Source organism: Aythya ferina, assembly GCF_964211825.1.
Source record: "Aythya ferina genome assembly, chromosome: 4".
NCBI lineage: Eukaryota > Metazoa > Chordata > Aves > Anseriformes > Anatidae > Aythya > Aythya ferina.
Window position 1 is genome coordinate 76201922 of NC_140300.1, and position 15783 is coordinate 76217704.

Consider the following 15783-nt stretch of genomic DNA (forward strand, 5'->3'; position numbering starts at 1 on the left):
TAGCACCTTCTGCCTGTAAATAGGAGAACAAATAGGTTTCACCCCATCCCTCATTCTCCTCCCAGATTTCTAGGCTTCCTTTTGATTTCATCCTTTCAATTACTTTTGATTGCTTCCTTTTGATTAAGTCATAACATACTGTTAACGGACTTCTCTGCGAATAAGTCCAATCCAATTGAATTCATTGCTACAAACATTTGTAGCATATTTCACCTGAGGGTTTCTGGTCTTTGTGGATAAACTGCAATTTGTCAAGGATGAATATATGTTGCTGGTGCAGCACTCACTGGTTTGCAAAACATGCTGCTCTGTGGTATTTTCTGCAGGTGGCTCTGCTAGGGATAAATGTTAAGCCTTAGGATTTCATCTCTTCTAAGGGAGGAAGACGGCTGTATGTATCTACCCTCTTTCTACCATCCAAAGTACTTCATAGTCTAGAAAATAGAAAACAACAAATCACATTTACGTTTAATAATGTACTGTAATAATCAAGTACAGATCTTATTACTAAAAACATCCAATATCTGAAATGGAAGCTTGTTATTAACAGAGGAGGCTGCTCTGAAATTCATTTGTATAATTCCAATTTACAGTAGTTCCTCACAACTGCCAGGTAGTGTATTCTAGAAGAACATTACAGACCTTAACAAAAGATACGGCTTGATTTAACTGGCGTGAGGGGAGAGTGCATACTGGTATCAACAAGAACACTGCATACATAGTTCAGGAATGGATGGTGATAATGGAAGGAGTTAAAGTCCCTTCCTCACATGTTTGTGCCTTTCTGGTTTAATAGAATTTTGAAAAAATATTATTAAAATGTGACATGGGAACATATGAGAGAAACACAGTCAGTCATGTCTGTTGTTTGCAGTAGTGTTTTGTTTAAAAAAATCCCAGAAAACTATAAAAAATAAATCAGTGTCACACCCCAAATGCCTAATCTTCTTCAGTATATTTGGATATTATATGAAACAGAAAATGTTTCATTGCCATATGTGAGGCCCAGCTCAAGGCTGTTCTGCTCCTTTACAACATGCCTATGGCACCACAGCTGGCTTTGGTTCCCTTGAGGCAGCTCATTTGCCTGCAGACACCACAAGGCAGCAGTGGTATTGCCAAGGGCTTTAAGGAACAGCCTGAATTCCCAAATCCCTTCTAATGTATCAGGAGCATCCTTCATGCTTCACCATTGTGTTGTGGCAGTTGGAGGTGGTGAGTTTGTTAGCCCATGTCCGATGGGAATTCATCCTCCTCTACAGGACCAGTCTCATCCAGTCTGGTGCAAAGGAGCCTCCAGAGTCAGGTTCTCAGTCTGTCTGGAGGGCTTTCTGAAAGGTGGGATCTCATTTTCAGCCAGCACTGTGAGATAGCTTAGACAACTTCAGATTAAAAGCTGCAAAAGAAAAAAGGCAAAGAAAGCTTTGATGAAAATTAAAGTTCTGTCTCTAAGAGTAGCAGAAACAGTATCAGAGCAAAATCCTCAGGATATCATTCCATATATATTGCAATTGCTCAGTAATTATTTATCATCTGAAAATACGAAAATAAATCAAAATGGCTATTTTACTGTTTATAAATTTCTTTCCAAGTGGTTTGTACTTTAAAGTTGTCTGTTTATTCACTTTTAGAAGTTTGGTTGTGCTTCACTGAAGAAAATACTTTTTTCTCTTAACCATTCTCAGGAGATAAGTTAATTCTTTCAGCCCAGGTATCAGTCACTTTGTTTGAAGAATGATGGATACCTGCCTACAATAACTGTCCTTTGGTGACTTGATGCACAATAACATTTTCACAATGAATTGCCCTTTATTGTAATGTTGTCCTAAAAACATTGGGGATTTCTTCATCTTCTAGAAGTTGTTGTGGTGGCTGTCTTAGGTTGGAGGAATTTACCTCCACTGAATTAAGAAAGTTTCTCCACCTTCAAGACCAAAGTAACAAAAAGGAACTCCCAGCATCTCTGGTTCCAGTAAAGAAAAAATGCAAACAGAAGCAAAGATGTTTCCACTTACAGAGCAAATGTTCCTAAGACATGATTAGAAATGTTCAAGTTTTCAATAATATATATATAACATACTCCTGTTATCTGCAGCATATTGATAGCAAACCTTAAACAGCAGATGCTCCGTGGGACTTTTTTACTGAAGTCCAATCAATACAGGAGAGAGAACTTCTAATGAGACATAATGTAGTTGTGAGACAAGGCATCACAGGCAATTTTCTGAAAGAAAGAGTGAGATTTAATCACTTTGGGCTACTTCTGCAGCTAGTGCTGAGGCATGTTAGCTTCTCTATCAGGGAGAGAGATGCTTGTCAAGATTGTAAGCAAGCTGAATTGCTGCCAACCATTTACTCACAGACAACAGATGATTCTCATAGACCATTTGTTTTATTTCTGCACATTTCATCTTGTGCTTTGCTGTCTTTCTAAAATCCAAGACCTTTTATGTTACAACAACAGGGCATTAACAGTTATTGTCATTAAAATGCTCTATGCACAAGCAAAGCCCCCTCTCTGCCACAGTAGTCATCAGAGCTCAGTTTGGTTGTTAGCTCTGTCAGTTCCAAAAGTTCCAACTCCAACAGGTTTAATTACCTCTGGGAAGTAATTTTACTATTTTTGATTGATAAAAGTAATTTTTCAGCTACTTGGAGTGGACAGTCTTGTGTTGCATTTGGGAATTGCTCCTCCCTGAAAGAATTCTGAGGGGAACAAGATGTTTACTGGCATTAGAAGGGGATGGACACAGCTTCCTAACTACTAGGCATGGAAAGATGAGGGAGATGAAATTTGTGTTATCTCAAGAGTCATATTTTCTGCAGCTCACATGAAATGCTAACTGCAATTAGCATTCTTGTTGCCAATCTCAGCTGACATTTTGCTTCAGCAATGTAAAGGAAAAGTCGTACCCTGCAGATAAGCAGCTAGGCAATTACTCGGGTAATTACTAGACACCAATTCCTTATCCAAAGGCAAGACATGGGCTGTCTAATGGTTCATTCTGCCAGCCACTGTGCTGTGTAATGGCTGTTACTCCTCAACAACATCTATCCAGTTTTCCTCATGCCATCCTCCCCTGTTGAGATTATTTGGAGCTTGCATTCTCCTTCTTGATTTCTAGGTTATTTGTAATGATTGAAACTCAGGGCAGATTCGGCAGAAGGACTATAGGAGATAAGGAAAGTAGAGACAGATGGGTAACAGTGACTTTGACCCAATTGCCTTGTCTGAACTAGATGGAAAATTATATCCCTGTCCCATCACTCTCCACGTACCAAATACATATATCTATATGTACAGTATTCCTATAATTAGTTCAGCTGCATCATTTCTGTGGCTTAGGGCTACATAATCCTTTGAAGCAAGCCTGACTGTCACCACTTTTTCTCCTCCAGTACCTCCAGACAACCAACTTCCCCAGCTTAGACCATTGCCACTGGCTAACAGCACTGACTAAAAGGCCCACGAGAGCCCATTGCCACAGACTTTACACTGTGCCATGCATCATCTGCTGTTGGCAGATGTCCTACCTCAGTGGCTGGGAAGCAGTCCTCTACTCTAGTCCAGGATGGTGCAGCAAGAAGTCATGAACAAATTCTGGTTTTATTTGTAATTTCTGGTGAAGGAAGGGGGAGAGTAATAAATTGCACCTGGAAAAAAAATAAAGCTTTATTGCAGGACATAATTCAGGACAATGACCTAACTGTAGCAGTAGCTATTGGAATCTCTTTCCAGGATAAACATCACAGATACCAATATATTCCTAAAAGCCAGTTCAGGTTTTTTGTTTTGTTTTATTTTGTTTTGAAACTGAGAGCAAGACTGTAATCCAAGTGAGTATCATCCTATAAACCACTTAGTCTTCTCTAGGGCTTTGTCACACAGGAGATTGAAAATTTCCTTAAAAAATAGGCTGCTATGGCAGTGAATAGGGAATGGCACTAGTTTCAGTGGAGGACCAGTGGAAAGAGGAGAGTGTAGTCAAAAGGATTATTGGCCTCAAGATAAAAAGGGATGGTGGGAGGGCTAGGGACCCTGTTTGCCAGAAAACAAGAGATATGTGGTGAGTTTCACGAGAAACTCAGTTCAGCTATCAGAAATTTGTTCTTAGAAACATAAAGGTGAAATAAGAATGCAGAGGCAGTAACCAAATGTGGAAACCAAACTTGTCAAAATTACATGGAAATTAGCATTGGTAGCAAGGGGACTGTCTGTTATTTTACCTGACGTAGTTGCAGTCAGCTTTTGAATTTTGGTTTGCTTCCTTGTCCAAGAAATCCCTCTCTTGATTTCCATGAGATTTTGATCAGGCTATCAAACTGTCAGGGTAGCCTTAATATGTAGAAGTAATGCTTTGTGATTGACTTTTTTTTTTTTTTTTTTTTTTTAACAAATAAAGGCACATGCCATTATAACATTTCACAATGAAGAGACCATTTTCTCTGTTGTATTTAATACAATTCTAGCACAATATAAATTAAAATGTGAGCAAGATGCTTGTTTAATATATCAAAAGCAAATTAAGTCTGGATTTGAAAGGGTGTTAAAGCTATTCCTTTCATAAAATAGAATTAGTGCTAATTTGCTTATGATGTTTAAACTGAAATGAATTTATTGTTGAAATATAAACCAATAGTGTAAATCCAAGCCTAACACAATTAACAAAATGAAGAAAATTCATAAGGTTCACATTAATATTACTGTTATGCTTGCAAGCTGCAGAACAAATCATCATAGCAATATTGAAATTGTTAGAGCTATGATGATTGATAACCCCTGAACCTTATGACTGTGGGAGAGACCAGGAACAGGAAAATAAAGAAATACACAAATACAGAAGATTTTTAGTAAACTCACACATGTAAATTTTGACAGTTGTTTACGGTGAGTCGTTAGTAATATGAACACATGATCTGAAGTCCAGTACTGGATATAAATACGGAATTGCACTGCAGAGATATCTTATTTGGGGGTTACAAATTCTCTCTTTGTGTGTTTACATCCTTTTCTGTCTGCTCTTTATCCTATGTACTAAATGAGTTTAGTAAGCCAAATGTGCACACAACTGGCAAATATAATATATAAACATTTGTCTAAATTGCTGAAAACCAATTATGAATTTGGAAATATGACTATTTGCTCAAGATGCTAATTCAGTGGTAATGTAAAAACACCATACCAACCATCAGAACTAAATGATCAAATACAAACTGAAAGCATCAGATAGCGAGGCCTAAACGAAAGCCTGATTTAGAAAATGTTGAAATTTGATAATTAGGTCACTCTTTAGGGCAGCTAATTCTGAACTTAATCATAAATTTTAAGAATCTGGTTTTGGAGAGGTTTGATCTCTCAGCCTCAGTTTTTCTTTTTGTTAAGTGGAAGTAGTGATATTTTCTTTTCTTACAGAGATGGTAAGAGGACTTCTTTTTTTTTTTTTCCTTTGAGTATGGAAAGTCCTATAAAAGTGTTATCTAGAAATTTCAGACAGCTCTACTGTTATCCTATTACCCACTCATAGAGGAAAGTAATGGATAATTGGGTTCCTACTTACCTTCATTAGATAAGAGATTTCTCACTTAACTCTATCAATAGAAAGATTAAGAGTCCTTGGTACTGCAGAAGAATAAGGTTGTATAGAACAGAAGTGAATAATAGTGAGTATAAAACCATGGCTGTAAACCAATAAATCTGTTGCAATAAAGAAGCTTCAGATTATGAAATACCCTCTCTAAACTTTATGGTCGTGCTTCCAATTCAATACATAGAGACACATTATTCCGTATCATGTAAAGCAGAATAAAGTGGCCCATTAATTGCATCAGAAGCTTACAAGTTGACTTCAGGTTTTCACATCTGTCATATGAAGACAGACTACAAGACTCTCCCAGGAGTTACAGCAGAGCCTGTGCAGAGGAGCCCATCTTGACTTCCACCATCTCTTCTGGGTAACACTTATTTATCATACCTATGCATTTTTTTCTTCTTACAGCATTTAGATGTTTATTGGGTGTACAAAATACTTCTTCTACCTTAGAATTCTATTTCAGTAGAATCAATTCTCTATTTGTGACTAGTAAAACCTTTTTTAGAAGTTTGGTTAAAGGAGAATGATAGAAATTAAGTTTTCAGCCTAACGTGTATGTGCCAAGTTCATAACCTTGTACACAAAGTGAGACGCCATTAACTTCTGCTTGTCATAGCCAGTGGCACAACGGAACAGGCTTTCCCATTGGAAAATATCTGATGTTGCTAGCAGCTGGTACTAGACCTAATATGTTTTCTGAAGCCCCAAAGGTGGTTTATTCTCTGCTTCTATGAAGGCAGAGTTTTGATACAGGGTAGCAGTTGGTTCAGAGACTCTTTTTGCTTTCTTTATCCTCTTTTATCCAGAAAGCACTTTGAAAAGTACTTAGCCAGCTTTCTGGCAAAGTTAGTGATTCCTAACCATGCCTTTTCTATAGAAAGCCGTATCTGAAAGAGTCTAAGACTGTTTTTCCAAGAGTCACACAATATTTCTGAACTATTCTCTTTATTTATCTGTACTGACCTTACAAAAGTAATCCATCCTTATGACTACAGAGCTTAATTACTGTAATGCTGCTTTTGTTTTGCTTTTTTTTTTTTTTTTTTTTTTCTGCCTCATACAGCTTTAGAGTATCATGTATCAGCACTCTTATTCCTTGGAATAAACGAATGTAACCAGTTACCATAGGGTGCTGTTTGTCTACAAAGCAGCAGGTAGACTTTAACTTGCTCTGTTATTTTTAAAGTCTGTAACAGGGAGACAATATCATATTATAAGGCCACCTTTCTGTGTCACCCATCTGAACACTCTGTTTTGATACTGTCCATATTTCTCAGGTTTCCACTGTTCTTTCTGTAGCACCCAGTTTTCTGTTGCTGCACACGTAGAAAAAGTGCTCTTCTTCTGGGTATTTCTTGTCTATCTTGAGATCCCAAGAGGGAAACATTTCTCCCAGTATACTACTTAAGGAGCATGGTATTTGGATAGTGCTGAGGTTGATATTATCTGTGTCTACATAAATAGTTTATTTATTTATTTGTTCATTTTTCCTGACATACATGAAGATACCATACAGTCAACAGTCCAGGTATTTTAAAGCCAGTGCTGGGCAACTGATACCTCAAATACAAGGTATTCATGAAGGTGGTCGTGTCATAATCCATGATCATGCAAGTTAGTGAGGACTTCGTGATGACCTAGTTTCAGTTAGGATAGAGTTAATTTTCCTCCTAGTAGCTGGTAGGGTGCTATGTTTTGGCTTAGGATGAGAAGAGTGCTGATAAAACCCTGATGTTTCAATTGTTGCAGAGCAGTGCTTACACCAAGCCAAGGACTTTTCACCTTCTTGCTCTGTCCTGCCAGCGGCAGTCTGGGAGTGCAGCAAGAGCTGGGAGGGGACAGACCCAGGACAGCTGACCCAAACTGGCCAAAGGGGTATTCCATGCCATCTGGGGTCATGCTAAACAATATATAGGGGTGGCTAGCTGGGGGGGGGACAACTGCTCAAGGATAGGCTGGGCATCGGTCAGCGGGTGGTGAGCAATTGCATTGTGCATCACTTGTTTTGTACACATTATTAGTAGTAGTACTATTATTGTTGTTGTTGTTGTTATTATTTTTCTGTCTTAATAAACTGTCTTTATCTCAACTCACAGGCTTCACTTTCCTGTTTCCCCCATCCCAGAGAGGGAGGGGGAGGGTGAGTGAACGGCCATGTGGTGTTTAGCTGCTGGCCAACTTAAACCACAACACTTTCATCCTTCCTTTGACCAAGCATACATGCTGTCCTTACATCTCATGTCAAACAACAGGCATGCTGCCCAGGTGTAAATGCTCCAACATTCGATTTGCTGGAGAGTAGGTAAGATACAGACCCACAGCCTCCTCCCTGTATCCCCATGTTGTGTCCATTGCCTGGCAAAAGATACACTCTTTCCTCAGGCCCCCGATAAGCATCTCCACACAGTCCCAGCTGTACCTCTGCTAAGACCTTATTTATTCCTTCCTCCTTTTAGGGTGTTTACTTTGCAGCAACTTCACTGCATTGTTTATAAATTTAAAAATAAACCCTGTCAGTCTCTGAAGTATGGATTGACTATGTTTTTCATGGCATACTCACATACCTTTAAATAACTGGGACATTGTATTGATGATGACAAATGAAAGCATTTACATAAAGAACAGCTTGCCCAACATTATAATTTTCTTCTTCAATAAAGAGAAAAATAATGCCTGTGGATTCTCCTTGCACAAATTGTAATGATTATTCTGTGCTATTATTTGATATGAATATTTGCAATAAGAACATAGGAAAAGCACTGTTTGTAATCATCTCATAATGGAAAAAAAATTCACATGGGTCAGGCAATGTCAGGAAGGCTGGGATTATATTGGTATGCAGCAAAGGTCACCAAGGTACAAAATACATAATTATGGTGTGGCCTGTTTCATATCCATGGTTAAGGAAAAGTAGTCCAAATGCAAAATCTTGGTCCTTTTTTATTTTTCTGATGTTATTGTAAATGTGTTTTCCTGCAATATTTGTACGTCAGTCTTCAAAGTAGGAATTGTTGAGGAAATAACAGTGTGCTTACAGTGAAAGGATTGTGATAGCAACCATGAGGAAGTATATTAGACAGTGAAGGGAAAGCACTGTAAACCCAGTTTCTGATTTGTAGCAATTTAATGATTTTCAAAGAAAAGAAAAAAAAAAACTTTGAAAAGTGTATGATGGTCCCTGAGGGAGGTTTCCTTCACTACAGTTCCCTAACATAGATTATAAAACAGAAAGTGTGGTTCAAAATAGTGAACAGTTTCAATGGCATCTGTCAACAAAAAGCAATGACAAAATGAAAGGGAGGAACATGAACAACATCAGCTAGTGTTATTACATGCAGAGAACAAGAGAATACACCCGCCTTAGGCTTCCCATTACCATAAAGACACATGGGCCTGAGCCTCACTAGGGAGAAATGATCATATTTTATGTACCAGGTACAAGCATGGACTAGTTCACATTTCCCAGACTTCACATATTGAATTATACTGTTTTTCAGCTGTAATCTTTTCAAATTTATGAACCAGACATGATGGGGAAAGAGACTGTTAATAAAATTTGCAGGTGATACTGAGGTGAGAGATTACGTCTATGGGAATAGAGACGTAATAGAACAAAAAAGTGCCTAGTGAGAAATATATATGTGCTGGAAATGCAAAATGAGAATCAAGCTGGAAAAAATGCAGGCAGATGTCTCCTGAGGAAAATAATCCTGAGAGCACACATTCAATGAGCAAGAGAAAATTGGGAAATAGTAATGATTAAAGAGACCCTGAGGTGAAGCTAGTCAACAAATTAGACAGTAGTAACAATATGATATGGATAAACAACGGGGCAGTTTGGGGATACATCCTGTCCCAGAGATGGTCATTTCCTGCTTGGAGGAGTGGTGCAAACCCTTGGATAAGAAATAAACTGACATTTTACCTCTGTGGTGTGGGGAAGCCCTTATTCTAAGATGCTGCATGGGTAAGATGCTGCATGGTTGGTAGAGTCCCTTGGGAGGTGGTTCTGAAGGGCAGAGGAGTCCAGGAAGGCTGGGCGCTCTTCAAGAGGGAAATCTTAATGGCGCAGGAATGGTCTGTCCCCACGTGCCCAAAGATGAGCTGGCGGGGAAGAAGACCAGCCTGGCTCAACAGAGAATTGTGGCTTGAGCTTAGGAGAAAAAAGAGGGTTTATAATCTTTGGAAAAGTGGGCAGGCCACTAGGGAGGACTATAAGGATGTTGTGAGGCTGTGCAGGGACAAAATTAGGAAGGCCAAAGCTCATCTGGAACTCAATCTGGCTACTGCCGTTAAAGATAACAAAAAATGTTTTTATAAATACATCAACACAAAAAGGAGGACTAAGGAGAATCTCCATCCTTTACTGGATGCGGGGGGAAACTTAGTTACAAGAGATGAGGAAAAAGCGGAGGTGCTTAATGCCTTCTTCGCCTCAGTCTTTAGCGGCAATACCAGTTGTTCTCTGGATACCCAGTACCCTGAGCTGGTGGAAGGGGATGGGGAGCAGGATGTGGCCCTCACTATCCATGAAGAACTGTTTGGTGACCTGGTATGGCACTTGGATGTGCACAAGTCGATGGGGCCGGATGGGATCCACCCAAGGGTACTGAGGGAACTGGCAGAGGAGCTGGCCAAGCCACTTACCATCATTTATCAGCAGTCCTGGCTATTGGGGGAGGTCCCAGTAGACTGGCAGCTAGCAAACGTGACACCCATCTACAAGAAGGGCCGGAGGGCAGACCCAGGAAACTACAGGCCTGTCAGTTTGACCTCAGTGCCAGGGAAGCTCATGGAGCAGATTCTCTTGAGAGTCATCACGCAGCACTTGCAGGGCAAGCAGGCGATCAGGCCCAGTCAGCATGGGTTTATGAAAGGCAGGTCCTGCTTGACGAACTTGATCTCCTTCTATGACAAAGTGATGCACTTGGTGGATGAGTGAAAGGCTGTGGATGTGGTCTACCTTGACTTCAGCAAGGCTTTTGACACCGTTTCCCACAGCATTCTCCTCAAGAAACTGGCTGCTCATGGTTTGGACTGGCGTTCATTTCTTTGGGTTAAAAATGGCTGGATAGCCGAGCCCAGAGTCGTGGTGAATGGAGTCAAATCCAGTTGGAGGCCAGTCACTATTGACGTTCCCCAGGGCTTGGTGCTGGGGCCGGTCCTCTTTAATATCTTCATGAATGATCTGGATGAGGGCATCGAGTGCACCCTCAGTAAGTTTGCAGATGACACCAAGTTAGGTGCGTGTGTCGATCTGCTTGAGGGTAGGAAGGCTCTGCAGGAGGATCTGGATAGGCTGCACCGATGGGCTGAGGTCAGCTGTATGAAGTTCAACAAGGCCAAGTGCCGGGTCCTCCACCTGGGATGGAATAACCCCAAGCAGAGCTACAGGCTGGGAGAGGAATGGTTGGAGAGCTGCCAGGCAGAGAAGGACCTGGGAGTGATGGTTGATAGTCGGCTGAATATGAGCCAGCAGTGTGCTCAGGTGGCCAAGAAGGCCAACAGCATCCTGGCTTGCATAAGAAACAGTGTGACCAGCAGGGCTAGGGAGGTGATCGTCCCCCTGTACTCAGCTCTGGTGAGGCCGCACCTCGAGTACTGTGTTCAGTTTTGGGCCCCTCGCTACAAGAAGGACATCGAGGTGCTTGAGCAGGTCCAGAGAAGGGCGACGAAGCTGGTGAGGGGCCTGGAGAACAAGTCCTACGAGGAGCGGCTGAGGGAGCTGGGCTTGTTCAGCCTGGAAAAAAAGGAGGCTCAGGGGTGACCTTATTGCTCTCTACAGGTACTTCAAAGGAGGCTGTAGCGAGGTGGGGGTTGGTCTGTTCTCCCACATGCCTGGTGACAGGACGAGGGGGAATGGGCTTAAGTTGCGCCAGGGGGGGTTTAGGTTAGATGTTAGGAAGAACTTCTTTACCGAAAGGGTTGTTAGACATTGGAACAGGCTGCCCAGGGAAGTGGTGGAGTCACCATCCCTGGAAGTCTTTAAAAGACGTTTAGATGTAGAGCTTAGGGATATGGTTTAGTGGGGACTGTTAGCATTAGGTCAGAGGTTGGACTCGATGATCTTGAGGTCTCTTCCAACCTAGAAAATTCTGTGATTCTGTGATTCTGTAAGATTCACTCCTGCTGATTGATGAAAACGGAGATTAATTTCTTGTGATGGGAAACACAACAGCAACTTTCCTAATTATTATTTTCAATCAAATCATTGTGATTTTCTTGTGAGAATAGAAATAATTAAGAAAAATAGAGGTCTGAACCACTACATTGCTTTTAAATGTATTCAGTTCATACTTTAGTCCTGGAGAAGAGCAATCATTTCTCTTTGTATTCTGATGGAAAACTTCCTCCTTCCTCCCCACTTCACAATTTTTTAGAAAAGAATTTTTAGCATGATAATCTAGAAGTCATCTCAATAGTAAAAAATTGCAATCACCAGTATTATCATTTAAGACCAAGGCTGACATGCTCTGATTCAGTATAAAGAGATGAATGCACAAATGCCAGAATGATCCCTTTACACTAATAAACTCCCTGGTTCCAATAGGAAAAAAAAATACAAATTGAGTTAAAAAAAAAAAAAAAAAAAAAAAAAAAACAACTCAAATGTCATCCCAGTACTTTATTTTCAGCCCTTCTTGTAGCTCTGAAACGTGTCCTAAGCCAAAGCCTGTTAAAATGCATTAGTTCAGGGAAGTTCTTGAGTATGCACTTAATTTTAATGAAGCACAGAAGCATGTTGGGCTGAGCTGTGATAATCCCTTGAATGGAGGGCTCGTTCATGTAGTGATCCCCTGTAGTTTCAGGGGTAAGGACCTCCTCAAGAAGCAACCAGGTAAAAGCAGATGCTAACAACCTGCTCAAATAATAACCTGCAACCCCTCCAATACCCCAAATATATTTTCTTTCCTCAAGAAATATGTGCTTAGACATTGGCAATCTCTTTCAAGTGAAGTAAATAGGAATTTTGTCCATGACTAGCTTTTTCTTAAGTTTACAAACTGCAGGAAAAAATAGGATGTAAACACTGAATTTTTGCTTGCTCCTTTACTTTGGGCTGCCGGAGCCCAAATTATGCTACGGAGCCTGTTCCACAAAGCTTGGCAGAAATGTTAGTAGTCGAGAGGCTCAAGATAAGTACTCGGACTTTCAAGAGCTGTATTTACTTATCTCTAACTTTTCCTCAATTCTTATTTTGCAGTGAAGAGCTGTATGCATCTCTAATTTACACTTCTTTTTTCCTTTCACAGAAAAAATGAAAAGAGACCCCAATCCACATTTTGATCCCATTACCTCAATATAAATCTCCACCAAAATAAGCAGAGTCACTTTGGAAGAATATTTTTCTACTGCCTTTGTCTCATTTTGGATTTATCCTTCCGTGCCATTTCTGTCACTCATCACAGCACATTTCTTGTGATGCGGGTCCTCAGTAGGAGAACAACAGCTTCCCATAGAGCCTGAATGAGCAACATGACATTCGGTGTTTTTTTAATTAGCTAATACAGTTCATTGAAGAACTGTGAGCCACAGCTGATAAGTGAAAGTAAAATACAACCCTTGCTCTTTTAATCCTTCTTACTTATTTTACATAAGAAGGGAGTCTTTGTAAGTTCCATACTGGAAGCTAATTATGCAAGAGGAATAAAATTCAGTTCCTTGTTTTCATGTTACTGTTGTTGGAGACATAGCCCATATAGGGATCTCAACTATAAAGAAGCCTTAATATAAAAGAAAGAAACGACAGGATCAGGGACAAGCTTAATTGGCTTTTTCAGATGTTTAAAACATGAGGCCCGCATATTCATGTATGTAATGTACATGAGATGAGTTTCTGATAAAGAACTAAATGAAGGATCCTATAATGGTATACAGAATATGTGTGAATTTCCAGGGTTTGGTTCGGGGCTAAGACATTATGTTAGGGTAAATAATCCACAGGAGCTAATAAGACCAGCTGTACAAGGAGCACAACACATCTGCAGTAGTGGTGGTGAGTTTTGCTCTGGTCTAACAAATCCGGAAAAATCTCATTATGTAGAGAGAAAAAAAAAAATGTTATCTGGGATTCAGGAAGACCCCCAGAAAGACTTACCCTTGGGTTGCGGAACACAGAGCCTAGATTTCTTTCCATAGGATGCATCATCTGTCAGGCAGGTGAAGTCTGTCTGTCCTCTGGTCTGCTTAAAGGCAGTAACGCGTGGTCAAATGCTGCTCTCATTTACACTAGTGTCCATCACATCCTGCAGTTACTGAGAGCTTTTGCATGGGTTTTGTACCGAGAGGGCTTGGGGGGCATCCTTCAGCCTTCCATTCCCTGCCAGCGGGCACAGGAGAGGCAGATGGTAGTGGAATGTGGTCCCTCGTGAAGTCACTTGTCTGGTACCCAGCCCAGCGGCTTCCTCAGTGTCACTACAGAATCCAGCTTGAACCACATTTCTTCCTGTTTTCTTGCCGGTTTTTATATCCTGAATAGAGTCCTGGAGCTTCACAGAACCCTAATCTTTTTGAGGACGCTGTTTTTCATCTACCCTGAAAAAGGGTTATTTACAATTGCAGAATAGCCTCAATTAAAGCCACAGCAGTTCTAACAAACATTAATTCTACTTTCCAGTGCTTACAATTCATTTTTTGTGGGCTTCTGAATCAAGTTGCCTTAGCATAACATTATCTGAGCAGCGGGGAATTTGACATTTGCTCACTGACACTCAAAGATTACGATCAGCTTCAGTGGATTTTAGATGATCCCTGCTATAGAAAAGAGTCAGAAATGTAACAAAGGTGGTTCAAATTGTAATCAAGTAATTGATTCTCTAAAAACATGCCTTCCTATCTGTATAAATTTGCACTGAGCTCAGCAGATTGTTTAACCAGAAAATGAAATTCTGAAGCTCTGAAAATAAAATACGAAAAATGTTCTTCATTTCATATTTATATCATCAGATTACATTTACTGTCTCTTTAAAACAATGAAGAATTGAAAATATAATAGCAAAGTCAGTTGGGTGTGTTGTGGTTTAAGCTGGCCAGCAGCTAAACACCACATGGCCGTTCACTCATCCTCCCCCTCCCTCTCTGGGATGGGGGAACACAGGAAAGTGAAGCCTGTGAATTGAGATAAAGACAGTTTATTAAGACAGGATAATAATAATAATAATAATAATAATAATAATAATAATAATAATAATAATAATAATAATAATAATAATATGTACAAACAACTGATGCACAATGCAATTGCTCACCACACGCTGACCGATGCCCAGCCTATGCCCAAGCAGTCCGGCCTCCCCCACCCTGGCTAGTCACCCCTATATATTGTTCAGCATGACCCCAGATGGCATGGAATACCCCTTTGGCCAGTTTGGGTCAGCTGTCCTGGGTCTGTCCCCTCCCAGCTCTTGCTGCACTCCCAGACTGCCGCTGGCAGGACAGAGCAAGAAGGTGAAAAGTCCTTGGCTTGGTGTAAGCACTGCTCTGCAACAATTGAAACATCAGGGTTTTATCAGCACTCTTCTCATCCTAAGCCAAAACATAGCACCCTACCAGCTACTAGGAGGAAAATTAACTCTGTCCTAACTGAAACCAGGACAGGGTGATAAAAAATAAGAATTGTTTTGGGTCAATTCACAAGTTTGTTGTTTGTTTAGCTGCTAGAAAATATCCCAAATCATTATTTATTCTTATGTGACTCTGACTGCAGTTTGGGTACAGGCCTGTACCATTTGTGAAAATAGGACCGTTTGCTATATGAAGCCCCTGTTTTTTGAACCAGACATTCAGTCTGTTATTCCTCAGGAAAGTTCTGTTAGAATCAGGAGTACTTTTTTTGAATAAGTTTACTTGCTGCGTAGCTGTTTAATGGACCACATTTGCAAGGTTTTTTTTTGATTAATGGGAAAAAAAAAAATTCTTAAACCAAGCTGTTTTCTGGGTGCTTCCTGAGTAATACCTGAAGTGTCAAATTAAAGCTAGCAATACTAGGAAAGGTCAAAAACACATTTCCAGAGCCCTGGTCTGAAAACTGTTACAAATTCTCTACAGCAGGCTTTTATTGCACATTAGTTTTAATAGGATATTATTGGTTTGTGAATACCCTTTTCCCAGCTGCCTACAAAGTATTTTTATTGCGTAGCACTTTTAATATGATTTTACTGCTTTATAAATACACTTTTCACCATTCTTTCCT

The 15783-nt window shown here is 40.2% G+C and overlaps 1 long non-coding RNA gene across 1 annotated transcript; it reads right to left on the reverse strand.

The window, feature by feature from the left end:
* Positions 1-456: 456 nt before the first annotated feature.
* On the reverse strand, positions 457-15068 carry LOC311436115. The gene is made up of 5 exons (XR_014692608.1): positions 14946-15068; positions 13690-14699; positions 3535-3654; positions 2112-2224; positions 457-1396 (listed from the first exon to the last, which is right to left on the reverse strand). It is a non-coding gene; the product is annotated as an uncharacterized lncRNA (long non-coding RNA).
* Between the last annotated feature and the right edge of the window lie 715 nt (positions 15069-15783).